This window comes from Danio aesculapii, chromosome 24 (assembly GCF_903798145.1).
Source record: "Danio aesculapii chromosome 24, fDanAes4.1, whole genome shotgun sequence".
NCBI lineage: Eukaryota > Metazoa > Chordata > Actinopteri > Cypriniformes > Danionidae > Danio > Danio aesculapii.
The window spans coordinates 27,961,444-27,973,081 of NC_079458.1; the positions used below are offsets into that span (position 1 = coordinate 27,961,444).

The 11,638-nt window shown below is 37.7% G+C and overlaps 1 protein-coding gene across 1 annotated transcript in view; it reads right to left on the bottom strand.

Annotated features, from left to right (window-relative positions):
• The window catches only part of myripb (myosin VIIA and Rab interacting protein b), a 44,304-nt gene extending 42,460 nt beyond the window's left edge, over window positions 1-1,844 (bottom strand). The window contains exon 1 of the mRNA XM_056450117.1: window positions 1,771-1,844. The gene's annotated coding sequence lies outside the window, so the exon portion shown is untranslated. The remainder of the gene's footprint in view (window positions 1-1,770) is intronic.
• Window positions 1,845-11,638: the final 9,794 nt, after the last annotated feature.

Sequence of the window (11,638 nt, forward strand, 5' to 3'; positions counted from 1 at the left end):
CTTTCGTTAAGTTAATCAAATAGGACACGTTTAAATAAAGATGCCTGTTGGGCTTAATGTGAATTCCATGCACAGTGAAAGGCACATTAACCGTTTCTATTCAGAATCTAGATGCTTTAAGCAGTTTATAGGTACAGACTGAAATTCTATACTGTAATTCATTTAAAAATATATATATTTTTATTTTACATGTGGTGCAGTAGGTAGTGCTGTCACCTCACAGGAAGAAGGTCGCTGACCCTCGGCTGGGTCAGTTGGTGTTTCTGTGTGGAGTTTGCATGTTCTTCCTGCATTTGTGTGGGTTTCTTTCGGGTGCTCCGGTTTCCCCCACAGTCCAAAGACATGCCGTACAGGTGAATTGGGAAGGCTAAATTGTCCCTAGTGTATGAGTGTGAGTGAGTGTGTATGGATGTTTCCCAGAGATGGGTTGCAGCTGGAAGGGCATCCGCTGCGTAAAATGTGCTGGATAATTTGGCGGTTCATTCCGTTGTGGCGACCCCGGATTAATAAAGGGACTAAGCCGAAAAGAAAATGAATGAATGAATTTTACATGTATTATTCAGGCAGGGATGATGAAATGCATTAAACCTGTAAATAATAAAGAAATTATTTTTTTTTGAAAGTATTCTACTTCAAATAAATAGTTATTTAGAATTTTGTTATTCAAAGTATCATGGAAATGTTCCCACAAATATATAACTATATAATAAATTTAATATTACAGTATAACTGTTTTAAACATTGGTAACAATAAGGTACAAAGTTACTTCGATACCAAATATAATGATTATATGATTATCAATAATATCAAAATAAAATTATTCCTTTTCATTAAATATAGTGATTTTAAAGGATATTGAGACACTGAAGACTGGACAAATTCACCTGCTTTGAATGTTATCACTCAAGTGGTTAAAAGCTGATAGATATGGGCCAGTAGGGGCCTTCTGCGCCTACTGGTAGGCTCAGAAGGCTGTTATCATCCATCCACATGGTTAAAGAATATTATAAGTGAAGACTCCAGATCCAGATCCGTTTTTACATTACTGTGATGGTTGGGTTTAGGTTTGGGGATGTTAATAAAATACAATTAATGGGAAATTTAATAAATAATATAAATAATTCTCATTAATTTTTGGCCGCAGTCGAATATTATGTGATCTATAGCTGATTAACCATGTGGATGGATGATAACAGCCTTCAGAGCCTAACAGCAGATAACCACTGATAACACCTATTCGATTGAGTGATAACAATCGAGTCGGCTGACAAATTGCAAAAAAATTGCTTTGTCATCAAAAAAATAAAATACATTTAAAAATAATATTTCAAACAGAATAGTACAATTTTTACTGTATTCTGATCAAGTAAATGTAGTCTTGGACAGGATGTTCCTTCAAAAAAAGTATTTGGCCAAACTTTAGAACTTTAAAGTAAATGTGATGTTTCAAGCACATAAAAATGATCAAGAGTCATTTTCCATTTATCATTCCATATAGTAGCATATGTTTGTATATACTCACTTTTTGTTTATATGTAATTATTTAATAATAATATATAGTGGTTTTTAAGGAAATGCTCAATACTGTAACCCAGGAATCATTTTATTTTATGAATAGATTTTAGATTTAAATCTATAAAGAATTGAAAGACTTCCAGATCTAAATCAAGCTAACAAAGGCTTAATATTGATGTGGCTTTGAAACCTGACAGATTTAAAGTCTCTTTATGGGTCTCAGAGTGCAAAAGTATATTGATTTTTCATGTTACCTTCACTTTGCCTGTAGAGTGTGGAGTCACTGCCATCACAAATGCTGCCATTATCATTACTCCCTTCATGAGCGCTCACCTCTTAAAAAATGAGAAAAAAAGAAAAAGACATAAAGCAAAGGAAAATAAAACATTATTGTAATTTTACACCAAATATTTTACATTTACACTCATCGGCCACTATATTAGGTACATCTGTCCAGCTGTTCATCAATGCAAATTTCTAAGCAGCTAATCACATTGCAGCAATTCAATCTAAATTAGGCATGACATGGTCAAGTCTATTTGCTGGAGTTCAAACCAAGCATTCGAATGGGGACGAAAAGTGATTTAAGTGACTTTGAACGTGGCATGGTTGTTGGTGCCAGACAGGTTGGTCTGAGTATTTCAGAAACTGCGAATCTATTGGTATTTTCAAACACAACTATCTCTAGGGTTTACAGAGAATGGTCAGAAAAGGATAAAATATCCAGGGAGCGGCAGGTCTGTGGGCACAAAAAACGCCTTGTTGATGCCAGAAGAGAATGGCCAGACTTGTTCCAGCTGATAGAAAGGCAACAGTAACTCAAATAAACACTCCGTACAAACGAAGTATGGAGAAGAGCATCTTTGAAAGCACAACACGTCCAACCTTGAGGCAGATGGGCTACAACAGCAGAAGACCACACCGTGTGCCACTCCTGTCAGCTAAGAACAGGAAACTGAGGCTACGTTTTTTCACAGGCTCACCAAAACTGGACAATAGAAGACTGGAAAAACCAACACAATCTCACGACAATTCATAACTTTTTGATTTAGTGGCTAATTCGTATGAATTTGTACGATCTAATTCGTACAATTTAGTACGATTTGCTTATCCCCCAATGATGGTTGGGTTTAGGGGTGGGGTTGGGTGCCTCCTTTTTAAAATCGTACAATTTCGTATGACTGAACTCGTACAAATTTGTACGAATAAGCCACTAAACTGACAAAACGTAAAATACTCAAGTTTTCTCATGAGATCAGTCTGGAAAAACTGATGTCTCAAACATGTCTCAATTTCTGCTGCAACACTTGGATGGTAGGGTCAGATTTTGGCGTCAACAACATGAAAGCATGTATCTATCCTGCCTTGTATCAACAGTTCAGGCTACTGGTGGTGGTGTAATGGTGAGGGGGATATTTTCTTGGCACACTTTGTGCCCATTAGTACCAATTGAGCATCGTGTCAACGCCACAGCCTACCTGAGTGTTGTTGCTGACCATGTCCATCCCTTTAAGACCACAGTGTACCAACCTTTTGAAGCCTACTTCCAGCAGGATAAAGCGCAAATCATCTCAGACTGGTTTCTTGAACATGACAATAAGTTCACTGTACACAAATGGACTCCACAGTCACCTGATCTCAATCCAATAGAGCACCTTTGGAATGTGGTGGAACGGGAGATTCACATCATGATTGTGCAGCCAACAAATTCGCAGCAACTGCGTGATGCTATCATGTCAGTATGGATCAAAATCTCAGAGAAATATTGCCAGTACCTTGCTGAATCTATGCCACAAAGCATTTGGGCAGTTCTGAAGGCAAAATGGAGTCCAACCAGGTACTAGTAAGGTGTATCTAATAAAGTCGCTGGTGAGTGTACACAGTATATGCTCAGTTATAACCCTCTTTTTCATAATTTCAATTTGAAATCATTTGCAGAATTACTGCTGCCACAAACTACAATGTACACAAGCATCTCTTTCTAGTAGTTTTATTTTTACTTAATTTGTTTTACAAATTAAATGCACCTAAAGCAACCAATAAATTCACAAATTCAAAATCATAAATTTAACCTAAATGAGCACATAGTGGTTACTCTTCAATATAGAAGATTTTCTTCAAAGTAAAAATGTATATCAATGTATAACAATAACAATGCAATATAACATGTCTGGTTTGACAGCGTAATGCTTATGTGTATTGATGTACACAAAAATGGTCAGGATTGCACATGCAAAATGTATACACTTTTAATCCATGTTGTGCAGGAAACCCTTAGTCTCTGTGTGAATAAATGCAATGTGGCAAACATCTGTTGGAGATCAAAACTGAAATGTTACCTGTGATAAAATGTGAGAGACTATATTGTGAAATACATGTCACTGCACCTACCTGACCAAGCGGTTACCTTTTCAATTTATTTTTTCAGCTGACCCCAGGAGAGCACCAGCTCAATATCACCATGACAACAATACAGAGAAAGAGACCACTTTACATTCTCTCTGGTCTGTAACTGACCCATGTAGAGCCACCGAATCACATAGAAGGAACAGATGTTGAATGAACGCAGGCTTTCAGAAACAACTCATGTGTAGATTGTTATGTGCTGTTTGGCTGTTTTGATTAAATATCGTGTCAAATGAAATCACCATCACAACATAAATAAATTAAAAAAAAAAAAAAAAAGCCAGTGCCAGGACTTTTTTTTTTCATTTTTCATTTAATTTGGAGATTTGAGATATTGGGTAAAATAATAGACAGTAAGGTTGCAGCTGCTACTACTGCTTCTACAAATAAAAAATAAATAATTAAATGATATATAATTAATTTATAATAAATTCTAAAATCTATAATTAAATTCGAAATTAAGTTACTCAACCTAAAGAGGTTGCAAACCTTTATGAGTCAAAACCTGAAACAATTGACATCCATAGAATGAAAAACAGTTACGATGGACTTCAATGGTTACAACGTTCTAACTTTCTTAAAAATATCTTCTTTTGTGAACAACAGAAGTAAAGAAGTAAAACAGGTTTGAGAAAGTGAAAGGTAAATAAATTGCATTGCTTATATATATATATATATATATATATATATATATATATATATATATATATATATATATATATATATATATATATATATATTTATAGTTCAAGTCAGAATTATTAGCCTCCCTGAATTATTAGCCCCCGTTTATTTTTTTCCCCCAATTTCTGTTTAACGGAGAGAAGTTGTTTGAACATATTTCTAAACATAATAGTTTTAATAACTCATTTCTAATAACTGATTTATTTTATCTTTGCCATAATGACAATAAATAATATTTTACTATATATTTTTCAAGACACTTCTATACAGCTTAAAGTGACATTTAAAGGCTTAACTAGATTAATAAGGTTAACTAGGCAGGTTAGGGTAATAAGAAGTCATTGTATAATGATGGTTTGTTCTGGAGACAATCAAAAAAAAAAAAAAATAGCTTAAAAGGGCAAATAATTTTGACTTAAATGTTTTTAAAAAACTTTAAAACTGTTCTTATTCTAGGCGAAATAAAATAAATAATACTTTCACCAGAAGAAGAAATACTATCAGTCATACTGTGAAAATATCTATCAGTACTATCAGTCGTACTGAAATTTTCCTTGCTCTGTTAAACTAATATTTAAATATTTGTGAAATATTTAAAAAAGAAAAAAAAATCAAAAGGGTGCTTCAACTATATATATATGTGTATATATATATATATATATATATATATATATATATATATATATATATATATATATACAGTATATAGGGGTGTGATGAGACGCCTACTCCATGAGACGAGACGAGACACAAGATTGAGTTCACGTGAATGAGACGAGACGAGATTTTTACAAATGATGAAGCATGTGAATGGAATAATCTTAGAATTCAAATATTTTGCTAATATATGAATGGAAAATAGATTATTTAAAAAAAGTTTTAAAAATCACAAAATACAAAACAGTTTAGGTGTTTTTTTAATCAATTTGTAATTAATTTACTTCTCATAATTTATTCCCATAATTTTATGTATGCAATAGTTTTATATTAGTTTATATTAAATTCTATGCAATTAACATGCAAACACTGCAAAATATTTGTTAATATATAAATGGAAAATAGCAAACTCTACTGACTGGCTTTTTCCCAATATAATTTCTGAGTATTTACATTGCAGACCTTGATGGTCAATTTGGATTTTGGGACAGTTTCCATTTTTTTTTGATAACCTGCTTGTATTTATCATCTTTTAATGGTGACTTCACACGGCAAAAGGTGCAATGACCAGGAAAAAAGAGTGGGCACTGACTGATGGCTAATGATAAAAAAGCGCTCTTTTCTCCATTCCTGTATTTATTCTGTTTGCATGATTTCATTTTTATTTTCTTTTTGACAAGTTGTTTTGCTATAGTTTATGACAGAAACATTCTCATTTGATTATCTTCTTTTAATCTAGCCATTTTTAAACTAAAGGCATCTTAATGTAATGTTCATTGCGTGATTTATGCACGTGATGTATGCAACATTATTATTTTATATTGGTTACGTGGTGGATGTTGCGTTCTTTTTTTCTCTCATGAACATGCTTAAATACTTGTGCTAAATGACAATATAAAAGCTTGTTTTCTTCCTTGTGTAGAATTTGGAAAGAAAAGAAAAAGAAAAAAAAATTCCCGTACTTTCGCTTTTCCCGTACAGCATAAACGTGTCTGGCAATGATGAAGGCAGGTTTGTTGAGTCTCCAGCAGTTCAATATGTGTGTGTGCCCTAAGAAATGTGTGTAGGTGCAGAGAATATAGTGTCAAACAGCTGTGTGGACTGTCCTGTTGGGAACACAATGGGAATAGTTTGATTGTGGTGTTTACATATCTGTACTGCACTTCAATAATGCAACTTTCAGCACATCTAAAGTGACATGCCATCGCGTGTTGATGTCCATGGTTAATTTGTGTGGCAGCAGCCTCTGCTTGGACATGAATAACACAGCAGCTTTTGAACTCCGGTGAGAAAAAAAGTGGTTGCGTCACACTCGCCCGCCCAACCGAGTGACATGTGCAACACAGAGGCCAGCCTTACCAGGTGGGTGCAAAGCACTTGATTTGCGGTTCAAATTCAATAATGCTTTCAATCTTCACTGCTAATTTCACCCTCACGCCCCATCATGCTAACATCTCAACACACGAGACAACTTTTCACCTCGACGAGAAATCTCGTTGCGATTTAATCTCATGACACCCCTAACATATACAGTTGAAGTCAGAATTATTAGCCCCCCTAAATTATTAGAGCCCCTGTTTATTTTTCCCCAATTTCTGTTTAACGGAGAGAATATTTTTTTCCAACACATTTCTGAACATAATAGTTTTAATAACTAATTTCTAATAACTGATTTCTTTTATCTTTGCCATTTATTCATTCATTCATTCTCTTTTCGGCTTAGTCCCTTTATTAACCTGGGGTCCCCACAGTGGAATGAACCGCAAACTTATCCAGCACATGTTTTACGCAGCGGATGCCCTTCCAGCTGCGACCCATCTCTGGGAAACATCCATCCACACCCATTCACACTCATACACTACGGACAATTTAGCCTACCCAATTCATCTGTACCGCATGTCTTTGGATTGTGGGGGAAACCAGAGCACCTGGAGGAAACCCATGCAATCGTGGGGAGAACTTGCAAACTCCACACAAAAATGCCAGCTGACTCAGCCGAGGCTCGAACCAGCGACCTTCTTGCTGTGAGGCAACAGCACTACCTACTGCACCACCGGTCACCCATTATCTTTGCCATGATGACAGTAAATAATAATTTACTAGATATATTTCAAGACTCTTGTATACAGTTTAAAGTGACATTTAAAGGCTTAACTAGGTTAATTAGGTTAACTAGGCAGGTTAGATAATTAGGCAAGTTATTGTATAACGATGGTTTGTTCTGTAGACTATGGAAAGCAAATATAGTTTAAAGGGGCTAATAATTTTGACCTGAAAATGGCTTTTAAAAAATTTAAAACTGACTTCAACTGTATACATATATATATATTCATCCAACTAAAGGGACTGTATCCACAACAGCGCACATCAAAGAAAATAAGGTTGTAACGCCACACCAGCAGAGAGAGTCCTCGCCCGACTACTGACTCAGCTCCGCTCCCTCTGCGGCTACTTCCTGTTTGTACTGTATTTCAGTGAGTGTTCAGGCCATGCTTCTTTGCGAAGTATTGCCAGTTTACCTGTCGTACCAAGCGCTGTTCCTAGTGACTTTCTTGACTGCATTCCTGTGTACGACCCTGCCTGCATTGACCCTGCACTGTTCCTCTGCCTGCATTATTACTATGTCTTCTGGATTTGCCCCTTTGCTTGTCGCTTGGTTTGGACTGCTTTCCTGTTGCCGACTATTTGCCTGTTAATACTTTGATGTCTCTGTCTCACCCTTTTAATAAACTTCCGCACATGGATTCAAACAAAGCCTCAGCCTCCTCGTTACAGAATACTTCACCTACCATGAATCCAGCGGAAGTTTCCAATCTGCAAGCTACAGTTGCATATCAAAGTGAAGTTTTAAAGGGTTATCAAGAACAACTGATGCAACTACAGTCGGTCAACGAACACCTGACACATTATATCCGGTCCCTGCCTCCTACCACGCCAAGAACGGTAAGCTTTGCTATTCCTGATAAATTTGATGGCACTGCTGAGCAATGCAAAGGCTTCCTACGCCAAGTTAAGATTTATATGGAGCACCAGGGTGAGAAATTTGAGGAGGAAAAGAAATGTGCATTTGTGATGACGTTATTGACTGGAAGAACGATTGACTGGGCCGCAGCAGAATGGGATTCGGATGCTCAAATAAAAACTTCATTGGAGTATTTCACTAACCAGATCCGTGGAGTGTTTTAATACCCAGATGGAGGAAGGGGAGTATCCACCCAATTGATGAACCTCAATCAAGGTAACAGATCAACTGCGGATTACGCTATTGAATTTAGAACAATAGCAGCTCAGAGCGGATGGAGTGGTGTGGCTTTAAAGGCAATGTTTCACCATAGTCTGAATGAAGAGCTTCAGACGGAGCTGGCCTGCAAAGATGATGACCAATCTTTTTCTGAATTTGTTAAATTAACAATTAGAATTGATAATCTCATGGGACAAGCACCTCGACATAGACAAAATACCAAGATTTAAGAGCTAACCCGATCTTTTCATACCATTGAATTAAATAGTCAGGATGTGCATATGCAAGTAAATGCATCACGAGTACCTGAAGAGGAGAAAGAACGGCACCAACGCCGTCTCAAACTGTGTTTTTATTGTGTTGGAACTGGACATCGAAGCTTCGGATGCCCACATTAAAGCAGCAGTCAAGTCAAGGTAAATATGGAACACTTCTCAGTACTAAGCAATAAATCATTCACACTACCAGTCACTCTGCAGATTGATGCTGTTTTTCTTGATTTAACAGCAATGATTGATTCAGGAGCTGCACTTAATATCATTAGCAGAGACATCGTTGAAAAACATAACATCCCCACTCAAACCTTTACACCACCCATTAAAATCAAGTCTATTGATGATGCGCTCATAGGGAATGGAATTACTCAACAAACAAGAACCCTCACTCTCACAGGAGAATTAATGTGCTGGTCACCATTGGACATTGATGGGAATCCGGCATACAGGGTTAATATGTTGCTGGACTCAAGGAGAAGAGGGGGTCAGCTCCAATATCTGGTGGACTGGGAAGGATATGGACCTAAGGAGAGATCATGGGTTGCTGCCAAGGACATTCTCGACCCTTCCCTCATCGAGGAGTTTTATCAAGCCAGACCTGACCGACCAGCTGGGCGCCCACGCCCGACCAGTGGGGCGCCCACGTCTAGCTCCATGAGCCACTCCTAAAGAGGGGGGGGGGTTCTGTGATGCCACGCCAGCAGAGGGAGCCCTCGCCCGACTACTGACTCAGCTCCGCTCCCTCTGCGGCTACTTCCTGTTTGTACTGTATTTCAGTGAGTGTTCAGGCCATGCTTCTTTGCGAAGTATTGCCAGTTTACCTGTCGTACCAAACGTTGTTCCTAGTGACTTTCTTGACTGCATTGCTGTGTATGATCCTGCCTGCCTTGACCACGTACGTTCTCTGTCTTTGCCCTTCTGATCTGTTTTGGACTGATTGTTACTCTGCCTGCATTATTACTACGTCTTCTGGATTTGCCCCTTTGCCTTTCGCTTGATTTGGACTGCTTTCCTGTTGCCGACTATTTGCCTGTTAATACGTTGATGTCTCGGTCTCACCCTTTCAATAAACTTCCGCACATGGATTCAAACAAAGCCTCAGCCTCCTCGTTAGAGAGGTTTAAACACATCTTGGAAAATAATATCACTTCATACTCAGAGCTCAATTCAATCCCCACGTCACAGCTTATTTAAAACAAGTCTGGCTCGCAGCTTAAGGACCAACACTCACATCACAGGCCTATGAAATAGCTATTAATTTTGAAACACTGACAATTACATTAAAGTCAAATAATAGCTCATGACATATCTACAAACTGATACAGCTATACTCTCTCATTCAGATAATCAATTCTAAAAATATCCCTCCATTTGACTAAAAGAAATAAGAAAAATCAAGAAACAGTGTGTGTGCATCTTGCAAACTGATAACAGCTCAGTTGTCAACTGTGACCAAAAGTGAATATATGGCTAGTGTCACACACAAGCATATAAATTATAAAAATAAACCCATTCAAAACATTTCTCTTCAATTGCCTTTTTCAATCCTCTCTTTTTTATAACAAAAACGTCACAAACATGATAAATCAATCCTTACAGATTCATGGCCAATCTAAAGGTCAACTTATAGTACATACACACATACCCAAGCACAAAACCAGCTTCAAATCCATCTCCATATTTGCAAGACTAGACCAGGGTTCTTCAACAATGAAGGTTCAATTTCAAAAAGGTGCCAATGTCTAAATGGCAAAGATGAGATTATTACTATAATTATCTCTTACTGGAAGCAAGGAATAATATTAATAAATCCCTTAAAGCATCATGGGGTCTTGTTCACAAGTGAAGGAAGGATGAACAGATGGATTATTGCAGCAGCAAAGCAGTACAGATCTGTTATGAGTCAAAAGGCAAAGATCTCGATCTACCAGCCAATCTACGTTCCTACACTCATGTTAGGTCTTGAGCTCTCGTATATAAGCAGCCAAAATAAGCTTCTGTTGCAGGATGTCAAGGTGCACAATTAGAGATGGTGACCTGTGAGATTGGCTTTCATTTGGATGCCTCTTAAAAGCCTACTGAAGGAGGCATTTTGGCTTGTCCCAGCAGGAGGAGGCCCCAGGAAAAACCCAGGACACAGTGACTGGAGGGGACATCTCTCTGCTTGCCTGCGAACACCTTGGGATACTTCCACAGGACTTGGAGAAAGTGTCTGATGAGACACCTCTGGAGTCCCATGTGGTCTCCCTCCACAACCCAGCCCCAAATAACTGATGATGGATGGATGGATATTATATTTAATTGTGTTACATGACGTAGCAAGATATGTTTCTAAAACATAAGATAATTGTCACGTGTAAATAAAAGTACAGAGAAGGATCCAATATGCAAGTGAAATTTTAATTAACACTGTCAGAATAAGCCAACAGGGCTACAAATGGAGGGTGAGGACACTGGGATACTGGGGCAGGAACAGAAGGGCAAAACGAGGTCCAGCAGTCACTCCTCTAGTCCTGAGCACAATACAGATTCACATAAGCAAACACAACAAACTGACAAAGAGACATAGAAACGTAGCCCAGATATAGGCTCAATAATGAACCTCAGCTGGTGATCAAATCAAACAGCTGAGTGCCGTCATAACACGTGACCAAACAAATACACGTGGAAAAATAAACAACACAAACCCATGTGACAAAACAGATACTCCGGAAAGCGCACAAACCTGCAACCGTGACAGTACCCCTCCTCTTAAGAGCACCTCCTGGTGCTCCCAGAAGAGCTTACCTGGCGATTGAATTCATCGATAAGAGAGTGATCCAATATGTCCCTAGCCGGAACCCAACTTCTCTCCTCTGC